Consider the following 10836-nt stretch of genomic DNA (forward strand, 5'->3'; position numbering starts at 1 on the left):
CATATCCCAGGCTCTTAGCATTAGTTCTGATAACCAGCGATAACAATTAATACCTTTCATCAAAGAGAGGCTGTGAAGAGAGGGGCAAGCAGCTGGAATGTGTTATTTCAACCCCTGATGCTGCGCGTGGGTCATATCTAGTGATCTCTCCCATATAAACCCAAGCTGATCCCTGCTTTAAGAGGTGCAGCCACTATGTGAGGAATCACCTACATCTTGCCCTTACTGATTATTGTAAATGCAAAGCCCAGGAGGCTCTCTGTTTTGCTTGGAAACTGGTGCTAATTTTACTGTTGTTCAGTGCATAGACTAGTAAAACTTACTCCAGCAATGTCTGGGTAAAAGGTTTGAAGTTCGCTTAGTTTAGATACTGAACAGATCTCTCCCAGATTCTTTTGCAACCAGTCTTTGGTTCCAGTTGTTCCATCCTGGCATGCTGATCCTGTAACCAAAACAGATCCAAAGAGTTAAAAGCCACAGCATATACTGAAGGAGGCATCCAGGCATCCTTCATGTGGATGATTAAATATCTGCTAACAGCAAAATGGGTAATCTTCTTCCTATTGCAAGTGCAGGGTCTGATCTTCTGCACTCTGATTTAATTCCAGACTGTGGAAATGGTTACACCAAACGGAAATCCTATTTCTCTGCCTATATCCTATTCTATAATATCATATACCTCCTTACACCACTATTCCCTGTAGGTTCAAAAGGAGAAGTGATTTCTCTTCCTCTTTCACAGGGTTGTTGTGAACTTCCCAGAGTTGTAATGAACAGCAGAAGTGACTGAATCACAGTGTTGGGAAGATGTATGATTGTTAGGTGTAGGAATCTTCAATGTTTGGAATACGAAAGATGCTCCATACAAATACTAGTGCTTTACTAGGAACTTGCGTGTAAGCACCTTACCTGAGTCTGTGAACTGGGCTGTCAAATAGGCCTTCTGAAACTCATACACATCGTGTTTCTTCCTTGCAGACAACACTGGGTAGACTCCATCAATTGCTGTGATGCTGGGGAACAAACCATGTAACAGATGATTTCCATGTGGGTAAAGCAGCAGAGATGAGTGTAGTGGGGTGAGGAGAGCTTCTTAATGCTGACAAACCAAAGGTGGCAGATGCTGGTAGTTGGCTTATAGCATGTGGGCAATCAGTTTTGTTTTCTCCTGGGCCATATAATTTATGGTGTGCTTGAGAATAAGGATTAATATTTGGTATCTGTCTACAAGAAAATGCCCCCTTTAAAGCCAAGTCATAGACTGATTTTGGTTGTACCCAACGATAAACATGAAGGTAAAAAGCCGCTCTTGCCTGATCAATAGCTAGTGATGCAAGAGTGGCTGCCCTTGTAGCAACACAAAGCTAAAGCAGCTGCAGCCCTGCACTTACAAAGCTTGGTAGTATTGACACGGCATGCTGAGGGGCAGCAGCTCCAGCACCGTCGCGTTCATGTAGGGGAGCAGAATGCGCAGTCTATGCAGCCACGTAGCTGTGTCTTCCAGGGACATGTCAGTAATTTGTGGGAAAATGATCTCAGCTGACATCATTAGCATTGTTTCTCGAACTTTAGTGCTTCCTAGGAAATCAGAGCTCTGAGGAAGGAGGAAGAAGTTGAAGCAGGTGATGAGCAGAGCTGTTAGAAAGCCTTGAATATTGAAGCTAAGCAGAAAAAGTGATGAAGAAAAAGTTGGCAAAATAACCACAATTTCTCTGCTTTGCTGCTCTCCTCCCCTTCCTTCCTCTCCTGTTTAACAATAAAAGTTGGAAATATAACCTAACTGTGGCCTTGTTGGGAAGTTGACCTTGGCAATTCAGGTTTTCTTTTGTCAGCGGAGTTGGGCAGCAAAGCAAGCCAGGTGCTTGAATTTCCTTTCCCTTACACCCCCACAGCCACTGCTTTTATTATGGCAGTCAGCAAAGTGGTCACACTGTGTATAAAGTGAGGTGGGGGCATGCTCAGCATGGATTATTGTTAACATGTACGAACAGCCTCAGCCCAGCAGGACCAGGGCAAGCAGCAGTCTCTCTCGCTCGCATGCAAATGTTTTAATGGATGTTAACAATTTCAGGGGTCTGGTCCAGAACCTTTCATAAGTCATTAGACTACTACAGATCAGCAGTAGAGAAGCCCTTGCAGTTTGTGTCCTGGCTCTAGGTTGGAGTGGTGGATGTGCTTCCCAAAATTCCTCTGAGGAGGAACTTTTTACACTGGTCTATGCACAGAGGTTAGGCCAGAGTAAGGGCTGGACTGAGATCAAGATCATACTGGAGCAGGAGGAACACCTTTTTGCCTCATCTTCCAGATTGACTTTATACCTGGCCATGAGAGTCTCGGAGTTGGAAGTCTGAAAGTTCATCTGTGACCTGTTCTGTTCCCCAGGACTCAGTTATCACAGGCGCTTGGGTTACTTACCTTCAGGACAAAAGTGTTGAAGACCTCTAGGAAGTCACTGAGGTAGTGGAGAGGCTCCTCCTTGTTCCCGATTACCTCCAGGACCATCTGGATGGCTGAGGAGCTGTAGATGGTCTTGCTCTGAACGGTCAGCTGGGCCAGTGCCTCAGCTGAGAAAAGGTCTAGGGAGTCATGCTGAAGAAGACGGAGCACAGAGTGAGGCCTGGAGACCAAGCCACAGCATTCTCCCCCTGCTCATCTCAGCCCACCTGAGCTTTGACATATAAGGAACATTAACTTCTCTCTGGACAGGGTTTCACACAACAAGCAGTGCACAGTGTTTACTGGGATTAAATTTAATAATAGCTGTTCTCTGCTGCTAGACAGGTGATTTGTGAGAATGTTCTCAGCAGACCATGTGTAATTTACTATCTGCTCTTCTTGTGTCTTATCAGCCACTGCTGTTTGGAGCTTGTCATTGAAATCCTTGTCTTCCTGCGGAATTTATATTCTCCTGATAAGATGGTTATCTCCTAGAGGCAGTGCTTTTGACACTACTTTAGCATTAAAACTTAACAAGAAGAAACTTAATGAAAGAAAAATGGAAGCACATAGGAGAAAATGAGCACCACAAATAACAAACTAAGCCAGTTGAACTCTGTTCCTGTCAGCTTGTTTCATGGCTAAGAATAAAATGTCAGATATTTTGTACCTAGCCCTTACCCCATGGAAGTTGCTCTTCAGTGTTGCAAAATCTGAGTATGATCCAAAAGCAGTGAATAAACCGAAATACTGTAGCAGCCATTCTCTGTCTGCTGCAGTGCCCTGTGTGCAGGCAGAGCCTACAAAAGGAAAAGCAAAGCTCAGAAGATACATAATTTCTTTCACTGGATCGCTGAGGTGTGTAATGCTGTGGGTCCCCACTGGCAGTGAAATATATATTATAGTTCATGTTGCAAGCTCCCTGTGGGATACAAACACTACCAGATGGGAGATGGGGGAATCGTTTAGCCTTTGAGTATACTGGGGTTGCCAGATTCCTGCAATGTCAGCATGTTCTAGTCTCATTCTTGATACAGCTTCTGCTTTTTCACCTCAGCTTTCTGTGCTGTCTGAGAAAGGTTTCAGTCCTCCAAAGAGGAGGATGGCACCTTTCTCTGACCACTGTGAGCTGAAGGGCTAAGCAGCAGGCTGAGGAGTCAGGGAGGACTCTGTTAGGTATTAGCAGGAGATTGAGCTCATTTGTCCTCCAGGGAAGCAGCTTATCCAAAGGTAGAGACACTTCTTTTTCTGCTGACTTCAGGGGACCCTAAAGGCCTAGCGTTGGTTAGGCACTTAACTGTCAGATCGCTAAAATGATAAAATGACTCTTTCCTGCAGAAAGAACAGGTCTGCATGTCACCTGAAATCAAGGATATTTTACATGGCTGAATGTTTCCACCATTCTGTGTTCCTGAGTACCTGGAGACAAGCATGTGCAGGCATTTGTTACCTGAGTTTTGCAGCTGGAAGTGAAGAACTCTCTTTATGAAGGAGTAGATGTGCTCTGGATTCTCATAGGGCCCTTGGGCTTTGTGTTCATTCAGGATCTTCACTCTGCAGGACATGGATAGTCAGGGTAAGCCAGCTGCAACCAAGTAATCCACAGCCACTGGGACAGAACCTGCAGAGCACTCTGCCAGTGAGTGGAGAGCTGCATTCAGGGGATGTTTTCACTCCCTTGATGCCAGGGAACAGACACTTCAATCAGAATGTGATCACAACTGCTTCTTCAGGAGATTAGGCTCTTTGGTTGGTTTTGTGTGGATTTGCAGGTGTATGGGAGTGAAGCAGAGTCTCTGCTTAGGGTCTTCTGTTTGTGGCCTGAAATGTGAAACCGCAGTGGCAGCCACGTAAGATCATAATGGTATTGATCAAATGAGAATCTCAGGTTTGGCACTGGTTGTTTGGGATAGTGGAAGCTTCTCCCCTCACCCAGTGGTTGGGCTCCCATCTTTACAGGCAAAGAAAGAAGTAAGAAGAGTGTCACTGAAATGATAATGGACTTGGTACCTACATGGCTGCAAGAGAGTCGCATGTCATGTCACTGGGTAAGAAGCCGAGATTCTGTGCATTGAGGCTGCTCAGGAAGAGGCCAAGCCTTCCCCCAAACCAGGCAACGTAGTCCTCAGTAGAGAAGAGCTCAAATACTGCGCTTAAGTGACAGAAGATCTGCCCCAGGATGAATCGTCTCACGTCACCACGAGGAAGCTGAGATAGGTTATGCTTCAACCAAAAGAAAAAGACATCATTAGAAGCGCAGTTTAATATTAAAGGTGGGACTGGTAAAAAGGAGTCAAACTGAGGGCAAAGTAGTACACTACAGTGTACACAGTTCTGAGATAACCCTACTGGAGACTCATCTTAAGAAAATCTAATTAATTTAATTTGCAGATGCAAAGATTGCAGCTGTGTGTGCGGTTTTGGTGGGTTGTCTGCTCGCTTGCATGTGGGGCTGCAGTGACCCCAGGGCTTGCCTCTTCCTCGGCAGTTAAGGGTGCGTGTATGTTTTCTTCACCGAAAGGGTTGTCATGCACTGGAACAGGCTGCCCAGGGAAGTGGTTGAGTCACCATCCCTGGAAGTATTTGAAAGATGTGTAGACGTGGCACTTAGGGACATGGTTTAGTGGTGGACTTGACAGTGCTAGGTTGACAGTTGGACTTGATGATCTTAAAGGTCTTTTCCAACCTAAACGATTCGATGATTCTACACAAACTGCCTGTGTATCCTGCTCATCTCCAGCATGTGGCCAGTGGGTTCAGGCTCCTGGGGGAATCCTCTGAGGATGCTCATGGCTATAGGTAACGAAGGATACAGGGCTCTTCCTGTTTGATCAAGGAGAGCATAATACAATGCCTACACAATGACTCCTTCATTCTTTCCCTGAGACTTGTTAGTCTTTGTGACAACACTGAAGTTCATACTGGGTTAAAGAGTGGCAGCATTGCAGAGAATCTGTGTCCCTCCTAGGATGGGACCCAGACTAATTAAGAGTTGTGGCCTCTTCCTACACCTGGAACCTCAGCTCCCACATCAGTATGCACTTCATGGGTAAACTGTTTTATTCCAGCTTCTTGAACAGGAGATGAAGCTGCTACCTGCTTTGCAGCTGCGTTGAATGCATCCATGAAATCCCCAATGGTGTGAGAGCTCAGAGAGCTGAAGACCTTGCCTGCTTTGTCCATGTCACGCAGCACATCGCTAGTCAGTGTGTAAGCTGCCAGTTGCTCTGGGCTGAGTCCTGCCACAGCATCAACCTGTGAAATCAGATGTTAAAATTAGTGGCCTTGCCTTATGGCAGCAAGTATTTGCTAGCTGTGAAAGGCTGTCAGGCAGGGTTCAGGCCTTGTGCTGGGCCCTGTCTTGCAGAGTTACTTACAGTGCTGAAATCTGCATTCATGTCAGTCAGGTCTCTGTATGTAGCCAAGGAGCTGAAGGAGCCCAGGTTTGTTTGTAGCCAACCCAAGCTTCCCCTGGTGTTCTCAATGCATGGGCCACCTTTTAAACAAAGCATAATTCAAGGGTGGTATAACTAGCAGATCAGTCCCCTGGTTCTCCTGTGGTAATAGTATGACTGTGCTGATACAGGAGTTGCCCAAAATGTCTAGGTGCCTAAATTTCTCAGTGATAGTAGCAGCACTGAAGTGACTAATGCCCAATGTGTACCTTTAGATGTGTAAATATACCTGGTAAGCAAATAGCACTCCCATACCTTTTGGCCAAGGCATAGGGATCACAATGTTAAATTGGGGAGATTCTCAGATATGGTGATAATGGCAGCCAGAGAGGTACCAATGATGGTCCAGTTCTCAACTGGTGAGCTGCCACTGCAGGGAGGGGCAGTGATTAACACCAGGGCTTGTCCTTGCTTCAGGGAGGAACACAGCTGCTTCTGCAGACACTTTTGTTCTCCTCTGTCCTTGCTATAGAGCAAAAAGCAGTTGACATCTTCCAATTTTAATTGGATTGTCTCTTTCATGGTTAAATGCCAAGCATCCTGTAATTTTGTGAGTATCCTACTGCTTCTGACAAAGATGCAGGGAAGTTACAGGAGGGAGAGAGTGTGGGACACCTTCAGCTTACCTTCTTGAGAGGCCTTAGCAGACAGGTAGCTCTTTGCAAAACTGTAAACATCCTGGTGGCTAGCAGGGGACATCTGTTGAAAGCTGCCTTCTAAGCCACTCATTCTGTGAGAAAAGGGAAAGCAGGACGTTCATTATAGCAGTAAAGCCTTGGTTTTGGTGACTGGGGTCACCAAAAGTTTGTAATGTGATTGCACACGAGAACTCTGCAGTCTGCGGCCTGTTTTCTCAGTGGTAACCAAACTTCTTTCTTTAGATGAATTTGCATTGTTAAACAAGCACCGTTATGCCAAATTTGTAGTTGGATAGAGATGACACAGCACTGGTCAGAAACTGGAGCTGTGAGAGAATGAAGCTGTTAGGGTTGAAAACAGGAAGGAAGGGTGAGCCTGGGATTTTAAGAGCCACGATATAATTTTGTTCTGTATTCAGACAGGATCAAGCAGGGCAATGGGAATTCTCTTGCTATATGCAGAAGCTCAAGTGAGAAGAAAAATTGAAGCAAATGCAGGCAATGGAGTACTCACATAATTTGGTATATTCTACAAGGTATGTTCCTTGGGATAGCTGCAAGGGCAGAGGCATTTATGCTGCCCAGCCACAAGCTGAGCTTGTTCTGGAACCAGTCCTTATACTGGGAGATGTTAAAAGTAGTGAACTGGCCTCGGAGTCTGCGAAAGATTGCACTGAACATGGCGTCTCGGACTTGCATGTTTGCCAGGGATGGTAAGCCTTGCTGCAAAACAAAGCAGGTAGGAACACAACTCAGCTGTGACCAGAAGCTGTTTCCCAGCTCTTGCTGTAGCAAGTGTGTGGGTCTGGGTGTAATAAAGCATTTGACAGGGGAACCAGCCCTGGGAAGATATTCTCTAGGTCCATATGGGCTGAAGCCCAGTAGTTTCTGCAAGACACTGACTGTTCTTGCGGTTCGCTGTGTACTAAAACAACATCTCTGTGCAAGGGTTGGTATCTCACCTGAGAAGCAGTGGCCACAAACTCGGCAACAAAGGCAGAGATGTCCAGAGCTGGCCTGTTCTCCAGGGAGACCAGGAGGGTTTCAACCATGCTGGTATCATCCAAGACTCCAGGGTCAAAAAATACGTGGGCGAGCTGGGTAGCTGTGAGATTGTCCCTTGCATTGAACTGCAAAACCAATGGGTCATGATCAGAGAGAAGTAAAATACTGCTAACAGGCAGAGACCAAAGCCACAGAGTTGGCTGGATTCCCCGCGTTGGGAAGAAGAGCTCTGCTATGGCTGGAGCAATATCTGTTTAGTGGATTAGATCATCTAGGAGTGTGCTCAGCCTTGTGCGTGCAAGGAGCTGTAGCAGAACAGGATGCAGGACCTGAGCAAAGGCAAAGCTCTCAGGTCCGAGTCAGAAAACAAACTAACCCCGCTGAAATCTGTCATTAATCTGGTGAAATCTTCATAATGAGCATTGGCTGCAAATGCCCCCAAGTTCCTTTGCAGCCAGTCCAGGCTTGTTTCCTGTCCCAACGCACACGCAGAACCTGCAGCACAGGAGAACAAGTGAGCGTCACTCTGCTTCCCTCGTGGTTTGCTAGAATGCACAGGTGTGCTGAAAACCCATTTTAGATTTTGACTCATGTTACCTGTCACGGTGTGTTGGCTTTCAAGGAAGGTCAGCAAAGCACTACAGATGCCTTCTTGATTCATGGGCAACAGGGACATGTATGCCTGGCTCAAGGAGGACACACTGTGGAGGGAAATCGCCCGAGAAAGATTCAATTACTGCTTTCCAGCTAGTGTCATGATGCTGTAGACAGGCGAGATGTTATTCCAGCACGAACAGAGTTTCAAGAAATGAAAGAGAGGAAGAGGAAGGGAAAGCTTACTTGTTCTGAAATGGCACATTGCTTAATTTGTTTCTGGCTGTGATCTGTATGTGAAAGACTGGACTGCCAAGGGTGTTTGAGAGATCTGCGCCCCAGGGTAGGATTAGCTCTGTGCAGATGTTTGTCTAGGCTGTTGTCAGAAGTCTTTAGAGACTGTGATAGTACAGCCTCCCCTAGCGATCTCTTTGTGTGCTTTGTGAATCCTTTAACCCCCTGAACAGCTCATGAAATGGGTAATTAGCCTCACTCCTTGTGTTGCCAGATTCATTTCAGAGTGTTTTCTGAATAGTCAGTATAAGCTGCTAGATCTGAACCATTTGCTATAGATATAGAAGTCCCATACAGATGCAAAAAGCAGAGCTGTGCCCTGCCAGTGCATGGGAATAAAGTTGTGCCAGAAAAGGGAAATTCAGGACCAGATTGGAAATGCCTATTCTGGGCCCAACTCTGCTGTTTCTTTTCCTGCGGCTTTCCTGGGTCAGCAGGACTGTTGTCAGCAGCATGGTCTTCCCTGCTTTGTGTGGCCCAGACAAGGCTGTCTGTGCTGTTTCCTTCCAGTGCTGCCCTTTGGAGTTTATTTCTCAGCTTAATCTATTTCATTAGCCTGGATATTTCCTCTCATCTCTTCCTGATACTTTTTCATCTTGCTGCTCCTAGTTGCACTATTTTACAAACAGATAAAATCTATGTAATAGAAATTATAATCGACTTTGTACTGTATTAGCAAATGTTTGTATTTGCTTTTGCACAGTTTTACTTACAGGAAGGAAGATATGCGCCTGGCTGTTTTGTGTACCTGATGGAGCATTTCTGTAAATGATACTCTCTTGCACAGATGTTTAGCACAGCGCTGCCCTGGCAATTCGTCGCTCTTTCCCGACAACCCCCTTTTTTATTTTGCACACAGTAAAGAGGACTTTCCCCTTGTGTACTTACAGAGCTCTGAAACTGTCACAACCAGAAATGTGGGAGAGGAAGAGTTTGGTGTCCTCCTTGCCAGCGCTTGGCAGTAGCAGAGCAAGTCTTGCAAGCAAACGAGTCCATTCAGCAGGGCTGAAAGGTGGAAGTTCTGCCTCAATGTCTCCTGTGAACTGGGTGAGCATCTTTTTCCTCACATCGTTATTCTTAATAGTGGTTATTGCCAGCTGAAAGAGTGAAGTAATGAGCATCAGTGAGAAGGCAGGATTAAAAAGGGACCCCAGTGCAAAGCCACAGGGAATAGCATTGTAGAAAATTACTCGGAGCCAGTCGCAAGTGTCCCTGAATGGTGCAGGGACCCTCTGCCACTCCAGGGCTAACTGAAGGCACTGTCTGCATGCTGGCCTCTTGTGACCACTCAAGCACAGGCAGATGCGTGTCTCAGGTGAGAAGTGGCTGTGAGGATCAGCTACCTCCACAGGGCCACCGATCATGAGGTTCAGTAGTTCTGCTTGATACAACCTCAGGGTTGCCATGAGCATGCACTTGAGTATCAACCAGCCATTACATCTTGGCCACTGGCGTTTGAATACTTTGGGCCAAACAGCCTTGATGAGAGGTTGTACTTGATATGCTTTGTTTGCGGTTGTTCATACTTTGAGACAAAAGCTCAGAAACCATCTTTGAGGGTATCTTTAAAATTCTGGATAGCTGAAGTCCACACTGCATAGGTTTATGCTGGACTTGCAGTGTTAATATGCCTACCTGGGCTGCCTCTCTGTTGAACTGGTCTAAATACTGATAGATTTCCTCTGATGGTTTGTTGTGTAGTTTTGCAAGGATCTGACACATCTCCTCTTCCTCATTAATGGCATTGGACGAAAGAGTCAGGGATGCTAGTTGTCGTGGGGATAACTTGTCCAAGACTTCCATCTGTGGAAAGGGGCACAAAGCAGACCGCAACCTTTTTAAGCATGTGTGAGTGATTTGTAAATGCTAGTGCTTCCAAGAAGACTCGGAACAAATCTGCAAGGCTGGAATATCTACAGGACTTGTAAAGTCCTTTTTCCATCAGTATGTGTACTGTCCCATTTCTGAATATTACTGTAGCTCTACAAGTGCCACTAGCCAGTGAAAAGCAATAAAAATGTTTATGATAATTGCACACTAATGCCAGAGTGTTTTTTAAGGAAAATGACCCATCACCTCCCATGCTGCGTGGAGCATAAAGGCATTGCAAATGCTGGCGAAGTAGTGTGTTTCATGGTGGAACACCGCCATGTTCTCACAGTGAATGCTAGTGAAAAAAAAATATTAAAAATACTTACTCCCACAAAGTGTTTGTTCCAAGTGACTAGGTCCTGATACTCAGCATGTTTGCTAAAATTTCCAAGATTTACTTCCAGCCAGTTCTGAGTACTTTGCGTTGCACTGCCGCATGCAACACCTGGAAAAATAATGACACTGGGAATGCTGGGGACTACGTATTCCTCCCTGACATTCTGACTGGAAACCCTAGTCGCTCTTGCAAATTCCCATGAAAC

This window comes from Gavia stellata, chromosome 18 (genome assembly GCF_030936135.1).
Source record: "Gavia stellata isolate bGavSte3 chromosome 18, bGavSte3.hap2, whole genome shotgun sequence".
NCBI lineage: Eukaryota > Metazoa > Chordata > Aves > Gaviiformes > Gaviidae > Gavia > Gavia stellata.